This window comes from Sorex araneus, chromosome 5, assembly GCF_027595985.1.
Source record: "Sorex araneus isolate mSorAra2 chromosome 5, mSorAra2.pri, whole genome shotgun sequence".
Classification (NCBI taxonomy): domain Eukaryota; kingdom Metazoa; phylum Chordata; class Mammalia; order Eulipotyphla; family Soricidae; genus Sorex; species Sorex araneus.
In genome coordinates, this window is record NC_073306.1 from 108,444,258 (window position 1) to 108,462,646 (window position 18,389).

The 18,389-nt window shown below is 38.3% G+C and overlaps 1 protein-coding gene across 1 annotated transcript in view; it reads left to right on the forward strand.

Moving 5' to 3' along the window:
- Positions 1 to 937: 937 nt before the first annotated feature.
- The window catches only part of MYPN (myopalladin), a 97,031-nt gene continuing 79,579 nt past the window's right edge, over positions 938 to 18,389 (forward strand). Inside the window, exon 1 of the mRNA XM_055139154.1 lies at positions 938 to 993. The gene's annotated coding sequence lies outside the window, so the exon portion shown is untranslated. The remainder of the gene's footprint in view (positions 994 to 18,389) is intronic.

Sequence of the window (18,389 nt, forward strand, 5' to 3'; positions counted from 1 at the left end):
CCCAAGGTCATTAAAAATTGCAGATGGGTTTGAAGTGATTGTACAATGGATAGAGGACTTTCCTTGCACATAATTGACCCAGGTTCGATCCCTGATACCCTACAAAGTCCTCCAAGCACACCAGTGATTCCTCACGGCAGAGCACCTGAGCATCAACTGGGTGAACCCCACCCCAAAAAAACAAATTCTCAGGGCTAGAAATAGTATAGGGGTTAAAGCTTCTGCCTTGCACACTTCTGATCCTGGTTTGATTCCTAACACTGATATATGGTCTCCTGAGCACCAATGGGTGTAATCCTGAAGCATATAGCTAGCAGTAGCCCCTGAACACAAATAGATGTAGTAAAAAAATTAATTAAGTAAAATGATAGTAAATTCTGGTAACATATTTACTTTTTGCAAATAATTCTAAAATGTATGAAATTTAATATGTCCTACTTATCAAAAGCATAGCTGAAAAAATAAAGTCTTAGTGTGCGGTTATGAAAATCATATAATAAAGTTTTAAGCTACTTATCCTGAAATTGGGAGGGCAAAATTTTCCTATTATAGTATTTATCCATACTTGCTATCATTAACACATTGACCATATTTAGATAAAATACAAATTTCTATTAACTAAGGATATTCACACATACTAACTCCCGATCCTCTCTTCTTTATATTTTTATCATGATTATCCTTTTCATGTAGCCAAAGGAGCGATCAAGAAAGTCTATTTCCTTAGTCATCTCAGTTCTTTCCACCCCCTCATCCCTTTGGGCTAAGGACATCGTGCAGACTGAGTTATTAAAGTTGATCTGCAAGAGCAATCTGTTCTAAATGACTGTCCCTGGATCTGCCACGGATCTCTGTAAATACCCTTCATTACTCTAGCAGAGCCATATCACATTTCCTCCAAGCAACTTCAGTGGATGACACAAGTTAGGCAGTAAGTGTTGGACTTTAGATGATCCTGGTGATTGATATAGGATGGCGCTTCTCTTGACACAGGTAAACACAAATTTACTTTTCAGGATAATGTTTGTAAATAGGTATTCGGTTTTTCATTTTGTTTCTTAAATAAATAGGCTTTGAACATATAATTTCTTATTGCTTTTAGTTTTCACAGACCATCAGTTTAAGACAAGTTAGAAGAAAAAAATTCTTACAGTTTTCATATTTATCAGTTCCATTGTGTTATTCACTTTGTATAGGACTCTCTCTAATGTACTGTATCATTGTTTTAGATGGTTAGACTTGTCTCTCCTATGAGTTCTTTTGTTATTTTGAAAGATAAGAAAATCCATGCATGTTCTAACTTTTAAAAATAAGACATAGATCAGGAAATATAGTATAACGGTGAAGGTGTTTATCTGGCATGTGGCTGATCCCAGTTTGATCCCTAGCACTGTGTACGGTCTACTGAGCACTTCCAGGAGTAATCCCTGAGCACAGAGCCAGGAGTAGTTCCTGAATACTTGCAGATATTGCCCTATGCCCCACAAAATTAAATAAGAAATAAGACATAGAGGGGTTTTTTTGGTTTTGTTTTAAATCTGATACTAGGGGAGCTATCTCAATATAAACCTGAACTTTAAAACAAATTTTATGGAGAGAAGCAATTCATTTTCAGAAATTAAAATACAGAGTTTTTTTCTACATATAAAATAACAATATAATAATATAATTTTTAAATATAAGTCCACTAGCACAGAAATTCCCATATGTCATTCCTCCAAGTACAACTTCCTCTGTCCTAGATGTACCAGATTTGGGGGCATTTCTAAGGATCATCCCAATGTGAGTAAATTGTTTCTGTAGCTTAACTAAGATAATAGCTGAAGGCAAGCACAAGATCATGTTTAAATCATAATAAACACATGTAGGTGAGGTCTTTAAGTTTTATAGGCAAGGCTAAAGATAAGTATCTTTGTGTTTGCTTGTCACTTATGAACTTTATTTTTAACTGCGTTAGACTCAAGGTGCTTAAAACTATTCTCAATCTATAAACAAATAGATTCTGAGCTACAAGGATTTTGGTATAATGTTTGTGTAATTTCTACTGATCCTTGCCAGCCAGATAGGGACTGCACTACTTGGGAGCAGAAGCTAAAAACTATTACAAAGTAGGATAAAGAATATGTGTTTGTTGTAAATAAGGTGTTCACAGTTTTTTAATGTTAATTCCTTATAATATTTGTATTTGGCTTTCTTTTTCAAAGAACTCAAAACATTTTGTATGCCATCTATATTTGAGAATGTTACAAATGAGATTGCCAGTATTCAGACACTTTTTGGTTTCTAACTTTTTTTTTTATATCTTAAACCTATTTTTCCTACTGATTCCTAAATCCACTGCCCAATCAGCTCTGTTTTATCTTTCATCAAGGCCACTTCCCACCTCAGTATTCTATACTTTGATGAAAAATAGGCTTCCAGGCTTATGATCTCACAGCTAGGAGGGAATTACGAGTATGTTTCCTTACAGTGTAAACATTTCCTTCTGGAAAACTAAGTTGTAGCACATCTATTTGCAACATTTATGGAGCCCAGGAATGAAGCTGAGGTTGGACCCATCAAAGGCAAAGACTTTACCTTTTGTAGCAATTTTCTGACTCCTGAACAAATTATGTAAAAATATTTCTCAATTCCTCACTTTGCCTCTGAATACTAAAATTTATATTTGATTTTGGGTCACATCCCAGATGCTCTGGTGTTACTCCTGGCTCTGCACTAAGGAGATACTCTGACGTAAGGAGATACGTCACATGCAAGGCAGATACCCTACCTGCTGTATTATCTCTCCAGTACCTGAAAAAGTAAAATTCTATTTAAAAATGTACAGTGAAATCTTTGATAAGATTGCAATAAATAAAATATTTTTATATCATCCAATATATTTCTTGGAGTCTTACTGATTGGAAAAGAGTTTTTTAAGTATCTCTGTAGGGCCCAGAAAGATGTATAAGGATTAAGGCACTTGCCTTGCATACAGCTGACCCCGATTCCCTGACCATTGTTGAGAGTAACCCCCTAAGCACTACTGGGTGTGACAAACTTCTCCCCACAAATCTCTCTGTAAATGTCCGTTAAGTCAGAATTTTGATGTATTTCCGTAAACTGTTTTGTACCTAGTAGATGGGACTGAATAGACATTAGGCAAATATTTGTTGAATTGAATGGATTGGGGGAAATTCTACAAGAAGATGAGTGATTTAATTAGAAACTGGATATTAACCAACATATTTTCTGCTATTCAAATTTAAGAATAGACCTTTTTGAAAATAACCAGTGACATGCTGAATTTTCAAAGTCTGGTCCTCTACTAATATTGATGATCTTATAAAACACTTAATCTCTGCTAAGCAATGGGGACATTTTTTTCCACATCAGTATTCTGAAGATGTGTGACAAGAATCTATGCATTGACAATAGGCATTTGAGCAGATGCAGGTTCAGTTAAAGATTATTTTTTATTGATTGATAATGCTTGTAAAACTTGGCAGGGATTTTCTTTTTTTAATTTATTTTTTAATTAGTGAATCACCATGAGGGTACAGTTACAGATTTATACATTTTTGTGCTCATGTTTCCCTCATACAAAGTTTGAGAACCCATCCCTTCACCAGTGCCCATTCTCCACCACAAATAAACCCAGCATCCCTCCCATGCCGTGCCTGACTGTCTTCACCGGAGCCCCCCAGAGTGGGGGTAGGTTGTGTTTCCCTCCCTGCCCTGAGCGGAGCCCCAGCAGCCCAAGACCTCCAGAACCCAGCCACAGCCATGCTCAAGACCACTCTCCACACTCTCGGACGAGCCTCACACATGAAGGAACAGGAAGAGGAACCCAGGTGTACGGGACCCGGGACTGAGATCTCCAAATCTGCTTGGATAAGGACTGGGCCTCCTCCACCCAGATCCCCCCTTTTCCAGTAGCTAGGCAGTCATACCCACAAACTGCCTCCGGCACCATGTAATCCCATCAAGGCCAAGATCCAGAGACTATAAAACACGCAACCTTTTATCGTCTAGTTCTCCCTCTCGGAGAACCCAGCAGCAAACTACCAAGAGTATCCTGCCCGCACGGCAGAGCCTGGCAAGATCCCCCTGATGTATTCAATATGCCAAAAACAGTAACAATGATGGGTCTCATTCCCCTAACCCTGAAAGAGCTTCCAATGTGGCACCGTTGGAAAGGACGAGTAAAGAGAGGCTGCTAAAATCTCAGGGCTAGGACGAATGGAGACGTTACTGGTGCCTGCTCAAGCAAACTGATGAACAATGGGATGACAGTGATACAGAGATATATACGTGTATACACACACATATATACTACACACATACATTCTGTGACACTTCATTGTCATCATTTCCTTTTTGTTGATGTTGCAATAGAATTTAATGCATCAAACAAAGTCCATCTTTGAGTTATGGCCTTACTGACATTATTTCATTTTTGAAAAACAACTCAGATTACTTAAGCAGCATTCTAAAGTTTCATCCAAATTGAGTTGATATTATAGCCAGAGTAAAATTAGAAGTCACCTAGTAGTATGTTAATTAAAATTTGGAAGTTCTGAATTCTCAATTAGTTGGATAAAAATTTATGTAACTTATTCAAAAAACCAACCTTTGCTAGTATTAAAGTTGCTGGAGTGAATGCTTTGCACAAGGAAGGCCCAGGTTCCCCCTCCCCCACCCCAAGCTTTTTGAGCCACACCCAGTGATGCTCAGAGGTTATTCCTGGTTCTGCACTCAGGAATTACTCCTGGCACTGCTTGGGGGACCATATGAAATGCCTGGATGAACCCAGGTCTGCCGTGTTCACAGTAAATGCCCTACCTGCTGTACTATCTCTCTGGTCTCTGAAGGCCCAGGTTCAACCCCTGGCACTACATGGTCCCCTGAGCTCTGCCAGAGCAACCACGAGCATCAAGCCCAGGATTAGTACCTCAGTGTTTGACATAGGAATTTTAAACAATTTAATTAAATTCATCTTTTCTTGTTTTTTGGCTTTTGGGGCCTACACCCAGCTGTGCTTCGTGTTTACTCCTGGCTCTGTGTTCAGGGCTCACTCCTGACCTTGCTCAGGTGACCGACCATGTGTGGTGCTGGGGATTGAATCCAGGTTGCCATAACCACTGAACTATCCCTCCAGCCTCTTAAATATGCTTGCTTGCTTTTTTTTTGGGGGGGGGGTGTGATTTTTCGGCCACAGTCGATAATACTCAGGTTTTACTCTTGGCTTTGCACTCAGAGAGCACTTCTAGAGGACCATATGCAGTTCCAGGTATCGGAGCCTGGTCAGCTGCATTGCTTAGCACTGTACTATTATTGCTCTGGCCCCAAATACAATTTCTTTCAGAAAAAAATTGTTCCTAATAATGCCACATGGTTTGATAAATTATAATAGTTTTTTTCTTCACGTTTGTTCTAATGCACATGCTCCTGTGAAGAATTCTTCTATAGATTCCTTTTTTAGAAAAAGAAATTTTCACAGTCTTAAGGAGGGAAGAAACAAAACTTATCATCATAAAGCTGAACAAATGCACAAAACCAAATGTTAATGAGCAGCTAAGCCTTGGCTTCTATAGAGTCTTAGTGCAGTGACTTGATGACAATCTATTTTTGTTGCAAATGGCAGGATTTCCTTCCTTATAATGACTGAACAGTAATAATTTTGACTTTTAAATAGATTTTGATTCATTTTTTTTCTGAAAATGTTTCTTTAAACTAATTTGTCACTGGGCTTTTTCTCAGGTTGATGGTTACCTTCTCTCCATTTTTCTCTGCAAACTCTAACTTCATTATCTTCTCTGCTTTTGCTTAGCCTTATGGACAGATTATTTTTAAAATCTCAGTTTTAAGCCCTCAGGTTTATATTAATTTTCATGGCCAAATTTTCTAAAATATATCTGATTAAATGAGGACTTTATCACTAACTGAAATTAAGGTTTATAAAAATTATGAATTTTGATATATTTTTGAAATAACGCCAGTCTAGTTGACACATGGATGTGGTACAACAACACTTAGTATCAATCACAAATATAAATTAAAAACCAACAACTTGGTCCTTTAATGTTAAGTGAAATTCCATAGGTAGAAAAACAGATTGGTGCCACTGACCATAGGTGCCGTCTTTCGATGGAATCCCTTGCCTTAGTTTTCTCCTATCCAATCAGGTGGAATGTTTCATAGGCACATGGTTTATACAGCTCAAAATAACTTGGGACCTGTGAGCTGACAAATGCCCTGGCTCCAGTGGTGACAGGTTGTCCAGCTTCTTACAGCCATCTTCACTGAAACTAAGGTTAACTCCTCACTCCCTATGCACGGCTACAGTCTCTCTCCAAAGGCGTGAAAGCTTTTTCTTTTTCTCTTCTGCTGTCAACTGAAAGTTTTCCTTGAAAAATTGTCATCACAGTGGAGTGCCAGAGTTGGACATCTTCATCTGGGTCAACTAAAAACAGAAAGGTAATATCCATATTTAAGTTCTCAAGTGTGTTTTGATAACAGGGCACTGACAATGGGAAAAGGGGTGTTGCGGGAACCTAAAAACTGTATAAGAGAGAAACTTGGGGTGACTTTCTAATTGTATATGATGGCATGTGAAATCATGTGAGAAAATCAAGTTTTCCACATAGAAAGCTTTTGGAATGAATTGATGTGACTCACGGAAATCACAGCCTCATTGGATCCTCAGGAAAATATCTCAGTAGAGGAAGTCATGACATGTATTGACTCTTGGCATTTTCCACACATTCATTTATAAAACATTAATGTTTATTAGAGAGAATATGTGTGTGATGCCTAGTTCCTTTTGAAAGGAAATAAGATCTAAAATAATATGACTCCATAGTTAAATACTTTGGTTTTAATTTTTTTTAATCATGTAAAAGGATATGCTTGCTATATTTAGTGTCGGGAGATCTGCTCCCTGGATTAATGTACACAACAGCTGCAGAAAGCCTTGCTCAGAGGACATTGCTCTTTCTTTCCCCTTTCTCTCTCTCTCTAACACTCTCTAACACATTCTCTCTCTCTCTCTCAGCTTCTCAATCTCGCTAGGTTTCTCTCTGTCTCTCTGTCTTTCTCCTTTTTCAGATGCGTTCAGAGAAACATTTGATGTCCAGTGGCAAGTGTTTGGCCTACTACAACTACAATTACATGACTAGCAGTATTTAGATGCATGTCTCGAATGATATTTTTAAAGCCTATATACAAAGAGAAAAAAACAATATGAATTTCCATTCAGTGAACTTTAGACTAGTGGGAATAAGAAATGTTACTTTTATATGAATAGTTGTTTTATTTATACTTATTAAAGATATTAACATCAGTTTGAAAGAAATAAAGAAATTATCTAGTCTTCTTTATCAAAAAAAGTTTTGTTTCACATTATTTATTCATACATTTATTTCACATTATTAGGATTATAATTTTTAACACTATCAATATGTAATTGGTAAAGATAAATTTTACTAGCTCTAAAAAGTTTGGCATAGAATTTTTTTTCTATTATCATAAATTTTAATCTCTCTTTAAGACTTAATAACCTGTAGACAAAATATACATAATCCTTTTTAAAGAGTGAGAACACCTATACTTACAGCTACGATAAACAGACTTTAAAAAAAATAAATTTAGCCATGCCATCTAGTACATGATTTGGCAACAAGCAAAGTATTTGAAATAATGGTCATCCCAAGAAATATGGAATATATTGGCACTATGCTTACTTTGTCAAAGAAAACATTTAATCATGATAATGGTATGATATATGATGTATATGATATTATAATAATGAACTAAAAAGTAGGCACTTTCACAATTCTGGAAATTTGGTTTTTTCCCACTTATAGACTATGACTTACAATAACGCCTTACAGTCCCAGAGTTTCATATATATATGTATTTGACTATAAACTAATATATTTTTCTGACCCAATATACTTTACAAGGTACACAGTCAGTGGAATAAACTCAGACACACAATTCAGGAACACAAGAGGCTTGAGGGACTTCTTATCCAGACAGAGTTTTGAAATTTTGAAAGATGCTTTTTCTAATTTACTTTTTAAGAAATGAAAGCAAATAAATTGGGTTTAGTGTAAAGAAAATCTTTGATGACCTAAAGTTAGTATAGAAAAATGTTTTCAATGGCTTTCCCCCCAAAATATTTTAAAAGTTAATTTCTATGTAAATAGGAGTAATAGCCCTCTTACTGACCTGAAAATCTGTAATATGAGTGAAACTATTAACCTCAGATTAATTTCCTTCATTGATATGAGACAATACCTAACTATAACAAAATGCAGTTTTCTTGACATTTTTCCCCTCCTAAAATGTGGTATTATTTTCTTAAATGTCTATGGTGCTTCATATTTGACAACACTTTTTATAACCTCAGGACATTACACTTCCTGTTTAAAAGGAACTGCCCAAGTACAGACAAAATGGTCTGTTAGGGAATGTAAGAATCTAATAGCATTTGGGGTTGTGCATAAAAGTTGGTGTGACCACTTACCTGCAGTTACCAAAGAGTTCTTCAAGCTCAAGTAAAAGCAGAGTCATCTTGAAAAGCTCTGTACCAGTTACTCACTAAATAGAACCTTTACTTTGAGGAACAATGCTCAGAAAGCACTGGAACAGCGAGGGTAAGAGGTTAACAGAGGTCCTAGAGGGATAGTGGGGGAGGGTGGGCAAAGGGACACCAGCTCTTTTGTCCATCAAGTAAACCAGTTCTACAACTCAGAAACTGAAGCAGACTTGAAGCACAGAATAGTATATCGGTACAAAATAATTCACTGAATTTTTCCAGATTGTCATTGAGAATAACACAGTAGCACTGTCGTCCCATTGTTCATGGATTTGCTTGAGCGGGCACCAGTAACATCTCCATTGTGAGACTTGTTACTGTTTTTGGAATCTCGAATACGCCATGGGTAGCTTACCAGGCTCTGCTGTGCGGGTGGGATACTCTCGGTAACTTGCCAGGCTCTCCGAGAGGGACGGAGGAATTGAACCCGGGTTGGCCACATGCAAGGCAAACGCCCTACCCGCTGTACTATTACTCCAGAATACAAAAATAAAAATAAATAATTCCATGTTCAACTAGCATCAAAAGGAATGAATCAATAAGTTTAAATATACATCAAAGACTGATACAACTCACACCTAAAAAATAACATTGAACCATGAAAACAAAAATTATCTGGGGCTATAGCCAGCAGTGCTGGGAGCCACTTCTAGCCACACTTTATGAGCACTGTCCCTCAAAGTGCTTGAGAGAGCTTTCCCACTAAACGTTCAAGCTAGAACTAGGCCTCATGATTCTGGTATATTTTGGGCACTTGCTCCTCTCCTAATCTAATAAATTGTATTTTGTCAGTTAGGGAAAAAAATTTTTATTTGATTGGGTTTGGTTTGTGTTTTAGTCCACATCTGCCAGTGTTCAGGGCTTATTCCTGGCTCAGGGACCACTCCGGGCAAGACTCAGAGGAACAGGTAGGTTAATGGGGATCAAATCCACCACTGCAGAAAACAAAGCAAATAAATGCCTTACCATCTGCACTATCTCTTCAATCGCAGGGATGAAACATTTTTTCAAATCCTTCATCACCCTGAAAAACTGATACAATATTAAGAGACTGGGGAACTATATAAATGTCTCTTTTTACTATTTTCTTTCTTTTTTTTCAAACCACACCCAGTAGTGCTCAGGGTTTGCTTCCGTTCTGCTGCGTTCAGGGGTCACTCCAAGCAGACTTGGGGGAGCTTATGGGGTGTGGGGGATCGAACCTGCGACTTTTGTATGCAAGGCAATGCCTTACATTCTGTACTGCCTCTTCAGCTTCAATGTCCATTTTTTTCTTGTTTAAATCTTAGTTTTAAACAAAGTATCAAAATATTTTCATTGGAAATATATTTTTTGACTGAAGCGATAGCACAGCGGGTAGGGCGCCTGCCTTGCACTCGGGGACCAGGGTTCAATTCCTCCGTCCTTCTCAGAGAGCCCAGGACTACAGTGCTACAGTGCTAATCTTTTATTGATTAAAATAAAATCTATTCATATAAAATAAAACAATTGGGGATCGACAATATTTTCTCCTGTGGAATTTCCTATATAAAAGTTGAGTTCACAGTGAATGTGGGATCTTGAGTGATGACAAAACTTGCCACGCTTACGATTTTTTGTGACAACCACCAAACCTTTTTCTGATTCTAGATTCACTAGGTCTTCTTGTTTGCCTTTCTATTGGTCATAACATGTATTTTTACACCTTTTATTCTTCTCAAATTAAATATTAACTTTGGGCTCCGGTTTCAATATCCTTTACTAGTGCTGCTAGTTTCATTTCTCCCACTCCAAATAAATCTTTACCCTCCTTCCTACCTTCTTTGCCATTTTTATTAAAACAGTAACACATTAAAAGAACAGTTTACTGTTCATTGGTGGTCTATTATTTAAAAAAAAATTCAGGGTTTGGAGTGATAGCACAGCGAGTAGGGTGTTTGCCTTGCATGCGGTCAACCCGGGTTCGATTCCCAGCATCCCATATGGTCCCCTGAGCACCGCCAGGAGTAATTCCTGAGTGCGTGAGCCAGGAATAACCCCTGTGCATCATTGAGTATGACCCCCCCAAGAAAGCAAAAAAAAATTTCATTCTTTTATTGCTGCACTTTAAGAAATGTTATTAAGGGCCAAGAGATAGAACCGTGACTGGTGTCATGCTAACCACCTGATTTGTCCCTAACACCACATTCTAATTCCTAATTCCCCAGCATCTCCAGGTGTAGCCCTGGAGGTGCCCAACACCATCAGGGGTCCCCAACTGCCTACCGGAGTAGCAGCATATCCTTGGGCCCTTGCGTTGAACAACTGTTCCTGGTCTGCTTGGCCAGGAAGTGCCAAGGGGGCACCTTGAACTCCTGAACACAATATTCAGGAGAGATGTCCCTGCCCCAAAAGAGATAGTCCTAATAAAACAGTTTCCCACTTATTTACCTGCCCATCAGCTTGGTTCCCTGTCTCTTTATTTCAATGTTCTCTTTTAATGTATACATTTGCATTTGTTTGTTTTTATTTAATATTTTTCTCTTTTAAACTGAAAAGGGAATTAAAATAATTGGACTTACATTGTTTCTATATTGTCACTGACATTTCCATATATTTCCATGTTTCAATAATCCCTCTTGCACAATAATATTGATTTAAGATACTAATGCCATTTACATCAAAGTTAGACCAGGAAGAAAAAAAAAGATGGGAATAACAATAATGGGATGGTTATTGCAAACAGTGAACCATGATTTTACCCTAAAATGCACCTTATCTGCATCCAAATCTTTAAGAGGTTGTCTGAACTCAGCTCTCCAGGTTTAGTTTTTATATACTGAGATTACATACTGAGATTTGGTTCAAGGTCCATCAAGAGTTTTCCTTAAATGTGTTTGGATTATTCTCTTGTGTACCATCACAGTATACAAAAGGTAAAACAAACAGGACAACACCAGCCTTAAAAAGGAGGAACAGGGCCAGAGCCATACTACAGTGGGTAGGGCACTTGCCTTGCACACACCGACCCAGGGATCCCAGATGGTCCCTTGAGTCCCACCAGGAGTAATTCCAGCGTGTAGTAACCACTGATCATTACCAGGTGTGTTCCAAAAAGAAGAAACAAGCAAACAAACAAAAACAGAAGAACAGGGCCAGGAGATAGCTCGGAAGGCTGGAACACATGCTTTTTGCATACAGGAGGCCCAGGTTCATCAGAAAAGAACTACCTTAGAGTTGTTTAGTGCTCTGCATATTTAAAGTGCTTTTGCAAATAAACCAATCAAGTTAGCAAGATAGTTTTGCTCATTTTCAGTTTATTTTTTTAATTTTTATTTTAATTATTTTTATTTATTTATTTTTTGCTTTTTGGGTCACACCCAGCGATGCTCAGGGGTGACTCCTGGCTCTGCACTCAGGTCAGCACCCCTGGTGGTGCTCAGGGGACCATATGGGATGCTGGGAATCGAACCCAGGTTGGCTGCATGCAAGGCAAACGACCTACCCACTGTGCTATTGCTCCAGCCCCCTCATTTTCAGTTTGGAAGTGAGTTACCTAAAGATGTCTATCCCAGCTGTCTTCCCAACATTATTAAGCATTAGGTTATTTTTGTGTTGACCTAGAAATCAGATTTGCTTTCATCTTCAAATATCTAAGAAAACTTCATTGTCAGAATACTTATTTGAATCCTAATTACTTCCTACTATAGTTTATTAACAAATTAATTTGCATGATTTCTAAAAGTCTCAGTTGCTTCATTCCAACATGTACTTCACCAACAGCATGATCTGTTCTCATGGGCATTTTCTAATCCTTTTTTGAAAATGGCATAAAATCTAAATTTCAATGAAAGGAGCAGGAGGAAAAATGGGAAAAAAAGGCCAATGTCATTTGGAATATCTGAGGTGAAATGTCTAATAGAACTCTAAAATTCTTTTCCCTATCTGCTCCTGCCTCATTAAATAACTTTACTTCTCTAGTTGTTCAGGAATAAACATGGAGGTCACTTTTGGCTCTGCTCTTTCTCTCAGATCCCACTTTCAACCCACCAGCAAATCGCTGGTTTTACTTTTGAAACAGTTCTAATGTGACATTTTTTCACCAGTTGCCACTGAAGTCTCTTTACTGATGCACAACACCATCATCCTTGCACCGAGTATCACAATAAGCTCCTAATTGCATGGCCCCCTTTCATACTTGCTCTCTCCAATTTGATTCTTTACAAAGCAGCTATGACTGAACTTTTTTCAAATCCCTGCCGTTTACTTCTCAAAATGTTGAGGTGGCAATGGGGGGAAGGAGGAGTTGTCACATGCAGCAGTGTTTAGAGGTTACCCCCAGCTTAATGTTTGGTGAACCATGTGGTGCCAGGGTTGCAGCCTGGGTCTCCTATATGCAAAGCTTGCACTTGAGTCCATCTCAGCCTTCAAAATATTACATTGATTTCCCACTTACATATTTAATAATATGCCAAGTCCTGGGGCTGGAGCAATAGCACAGCAGGTAGGGCGTTTGCTTTGCACGCGGCCAACCCGGGCTCATATCCCAGCATCCCATATGGTCCCCCGAGCACTGCCAGGAGTAATTCCTGAGTGCATGAGCCAGGAGTGACCCCTGTGCATCACCGCGTGTGACCCAAAAAAGCAAAAATAAATAAATAAATAAATAAATAAATAAATAAATAAAATGCCAAGTCATTTCCATGGTCTACAAGATTTTACATGATCTGACCTTGTGTTTTTCTAATTTCTTTTCATTCAATATGTTTTCACCCATTCCTGGCACAATGGACCTGATTCAAATACTGAAAAGCATTAATCTCCAAGGGCTGGACACCAACTTCTTCTTCAGTCCTGACATTCTCCCTCCCCAACTTCAAATAATCATATGGCTAGCTTCTCCACTGCTTTAGAAACTGTAAATCTTCCTTGTTTAAATAAAACAAGACAAAAACAAGTGAGCAGTAAAGCCATGATCTTTCATCTTTTATCATTCTCTAACCATTGCCCTACTTTTTTTTCTAGTACTGATGTTTTAAAACAGTATTTAAAAATTAATGCTATAAAGAAAAAATATTTCTATTTCTTATTTGGTGAACTCTCCAGCTTAATTATCTTCATATGTATTTCCTCTGTGGATTCTCTGAGATAGAACTATTATTATGCTATCTGATAAATGAAGATGGGCTGCAGCCATAGCACAGAGGTTGGGCTTTTGCCTTTCATGCGACAAACCCGTGTTCGAGTCCTCCGCCCCTCTCGGAGAGCCCGGCAAGCTACCGAGAGTATCCCGCCCACATGGCAGAGCCTGGCAGGCTACCCGTGCGTATTTGATATGCCCAAAACAGTAACAATAAGTCAATGAGAGACGTTACTGGTGCCCGCTTGAACAAATTGATAAATTAAGATAATTTATCATTTATCTCATTTAATTTAGATGTGTTGATCGGGAGTCAGAGATAGTACAGTCAATAGGGCTTTTGCCTTGCTTTCAACCAACCTTGGTTTAGACCTCAACATCCCATATGATTCCCCAAGCACTGCCAGCAATAATTCTGGAGTGCAGAGTAAGGAATAACCCCTGAGCATTTCTGGGTGTGCTGCTTCCAACACGGTCCCCTGAGCCCACCAGGTGGGAGCACGGAGCCAGAAGTAAGGCCTAAGCACAGCTGGATGTGCCTCCTTGCTCCCTCCTAAAACTGAAAGTTTAATTCCAGTTATTTTATCTAATATGAATAAATGTTCACTTTAATGTTACCTTAAAGGACAGAACAATAGTACAACAGGTCAGGCGCTTACCTTGAGCACCACCAGGCATGACCCCAAAACTAAAATAATTAAAAATAAAGTACCTGAAAGTTACTACAATTTTTATCAATTGATATTTTTTCTTTGTGTCTGTGTTTTACTAAACTCGGTATCTGTTGGTCTGTCCTACATTACCTCAAAATTTGAAAGAATAGATAAGCAAGGAAAGCTTTAGCAGAAAATTCTAAGCAACAAAATAGTCATTACGCTCTATATGGCCAGTCACCTTCGGTGTGGTCTGTGTGTGAAGATGTAAAGTGAAGATGTAAAACAAAGTGGGGTAGAAAGAAGACTAACTTGGCGAGTTTAATGTATTATAGCAAGTGCTGTATTTGGAGGTAAGCACTGTGAGCTTTGGGAGCACATTGGAGAAATACCAAACCCAAAGGAAAGAAGAAAGCTTAGAGTAATGTCTCAGCTATGAACTGAGACCATTTAGGATTTGGGCCAGCAAAGTAATGAGAGGAACTGGGGACAGGGGCAACCTGAGCAAAGAGACTGTATACAAAGACCCAAAAGCTGAGAGTGTATCCACGAGACTCCGAGTATTCCAGTAAAATACTGATATGATCAATTGACTACAAGTGTTGAATTCAATTTCTCTTCAATATTTGCCCTTGGGTCGAGTCAAGTTGTTATTTCTACTTCCTTCCCCCACACCCATTGGTTTTTGCTTGTTTTGGAGAGGCCCATGTGCTGGGGGACCCTCCTTTCTACTTGCTGGGGGTCACTCCCAGCAGTGCTTGAGGGACCACACAGTCCCAGTAAAACCTGGGCCTCCTGCAGGAAAAGCATGTGCTTCAGCTATTGAGCTATCTCTTCAGTACCCCACATCTATTTCTTGCCATGGTATGTATCTGTAGCTATATAATAATAACAACAACAAAATAATAGTAGTAGTTATTGCCATTTATTGAATGTTTACTAAATGCTAAACACATTTCATCTTCACTTCAACTTATGAAAGGGCTACTGTGATTATCCTAATTTTACTAATGAGTAAACTGAGATTTGTAGAGGTTAAATAACTTTTTCTAATTTATACAGAAAGAATGTGTCCAAAATGGGATTTGAATAAGATCTAGCTCACTCTAAAGTATTCAGTAACAAGTTCTACTTTATTTTTAATACCTGAAATTATAATTAAGATAATAATTTTTCATAATGATATGCATCAGAACAGGCATGCATTCATATCTGAATTTACTGTTCTTTAAAAAGAAAAAATAGTTGCAGTGATTACTTATAATTTTTTTCTATTTCATTATAAATTTAAACTTTTGAAAGTTCATCAACATTAATGACACTTTTACCTAAGTATTATTTGTTTGTTTTGTTTGTTTTTTTACTAACATAATTGATTCTAGTGGTTGGCCCTCAGGGTTTTGCAGTTGTAATACTAACTGCCCTGGAAAATATATATTATCTATGTTTTACAAGAGGAATCCAAAACTCAAAGAAGTCAAATAATTTTCTCAAAGTCATATAACTGCTAAGAGGTGAAACCAAAAATTGAAACCAGATCTATCTGCTTCCAAAGCCAAAACTCATCCCATGTTGCCTCAAGTGGCAACAGTCTTAAAATAGTTACAGGTTACATTAAAACACAATATACAGTTATGCTCAACTAATAGGAGATCACTCTGATTTATAAGCATTCAATTATCCCCTCACATTTTAGCATATCTAGAAATTTAGAGAGTCTAAAAAATAGTTTACAAATGAAAAGGATTTTCAAGTACAGTTTTGTACCTTATTTCATATACCTTTAACTGTTCTACATAGCTAACACACAAGTGAGAAAATTTTATTTTTATTTATTTATTTATTTTTTTGCTTTTTTTTTTTTTTGGGTCACACCCAGCGATGCTCAGGGGTTACTCCTGGCTCTTCACTCAGGAATTACTCCTGACGGTGCTTGGGGGACCATATGGGATGCCGGGGATCGAATCTGGGTCGGCCGCGTGCAAGGCAAACGCCCTACCCGCTGTGCTATCGCTCCGGCCCCAGAAAATTTTAAATTGAGATATGAAAATTACATTTTCATATGATCTTCTAAATCATTTAATTTTTGCAAAATTTTTAAATACCCACATAGATCAGCATATGTGGGTATTAACTGATTTCCTAATATTGATCATGGTTCCAATGGTTTAATGTTGTGAGAAATGCTACGATAAATACCTTTGTCATAATTTAATTCAATTAACCAACTTCCTATATTGGTCACGGTTCCAATGGTTTAATGTTGTGAGAAATATTATGGTAAATATCTTTGTAAATAAGTCTTTGTACCCATCCAACACCATTATTTTCAATTAATCTTTTTTAAAAGTCACAATAGACTTCACTCAAGTGGCTCCAGAAGGGATAATCTCAGGTTACAGTGAGCATGTGGAAAAATATTTTGCTATGGGTGATTCTTTTAGCCACCTTTTAAAGTGACTGCCTACTTGGCTAAACTAGATAATTTTGTAGCACTTCAAAAGTATGAGAAGTCAATTCACTGGAATGTGTTCTTCTAAAGGGAAGAAGAGGAATGAACTTAAATAAGTTTGTTGCAGAATCTTAAAGTCATAAGAGGCTTAAGAGAAAATCACATATCCCCCAAAAGTGACTAATCTCTTGCTGATCGGTAGTAGCTTAGAGCAGAGTGTAGAGAAAGTGAACGGTAACAGAAATGTGATTAATTAGAGCAACTTTAAAGATGAACACCAATCTATTGCTTACAAGCTTGCTCTCCAGTAAGTGTGTGAATGAATAATGGATATACTATTAATCATCTAATTTATCTCATTACTAAAATCTCTAGTTCTGGAGGCCTTGAAGTATAGTTATTGTACTATGTTCTTAAGACTTTAAAACTTATTTATTTTGGGGGGCCGGAGCGATAGTAGAGGAGGTAGGGTCCTTGTTTTGCATGTAGATGACCCTGGGTTGGATCCCTGGCACCCCAGATGGTCCCCTGAGTGCCACCAGAGTGCAGAGCCAGGAGTAAATCCTGAGCACTGCTGGGTGAAGCCCCTCAAATAAAAATAAATTAGAACTGTAGCACTATCAGGGCAGGAGCAATAGCACAGCAGGTAGGGCATTTGCCTTGCATGCAGCCGACCTGAGTTCAATTCCCAGCACCCCATATGGTTCCCTGAGCACTGCCAGGAGTAATTCCTAAGTGCAGAGCCAGGAGTAACTCCTGTGCATTGCTGGGTGTGACCAAAAAACAAAACAAAACAAAAACAGAACTGTAGCACTATCATACCATTGTTCATCGATTTGCTCCAACGGGCACCAGTAACATCTCTATTGTGAGACTTGTTACTGTTTCTGACATATCGAATATGCCATGGATAGCTTGCCAGGCTCTGCCGTGAGGGTGGGATACTCTCGGTAGCTTGCCGGGCTCTCTGAGAGGGACGGAGGTATCGAACCCGGGTCAGCCTCATGCAAGGCAAACACCGTTTCCACTGTGCTATTGCTCCAGTCCAAAAATAAATTAGTTATTTTATAGCCAGAATCTGGAAAAAACCCGAGTGCCCTAGAACAGATGACTGGTTGAAGAAACTTTGGTACATCTATACAATGGAATACTATGCAACTGTTAGAAAAAATGAGGTCATGAAGTTTGCATATAAGTGGATCAGCATGGAAAGTATCATGCTAAGTGAAATGAGTCAGAAAGAGAGAGACAGACATAGAAAGATTGCACTCATCTGTGGAATATAGAATAATAGACTAGGAGTCTAACACCCAAGAATAGTAGAAATAAGTACTAGGAGGTTGACTTCATGGCTTGGAGGCTGGTCTCTCATTCTGGGCAACTCAGAGAAGGGAACACCAAGTAAAATGTGGAGGGGTGACGCGTGCTGAATGTAGACTAGAGACTAAACACAATGGCCGCTCAACACCTTTATTGCAAACCACAACACCTAATCAGAGAGAGAGAACAAAAGGGAATACCCTGCCATAGTGGCAGTTGGGGGTGGGGGGAGACGGGACTGGGGAGGGTGGGAGGGATGCTGGGTTTACTGGTGGTGGAGAA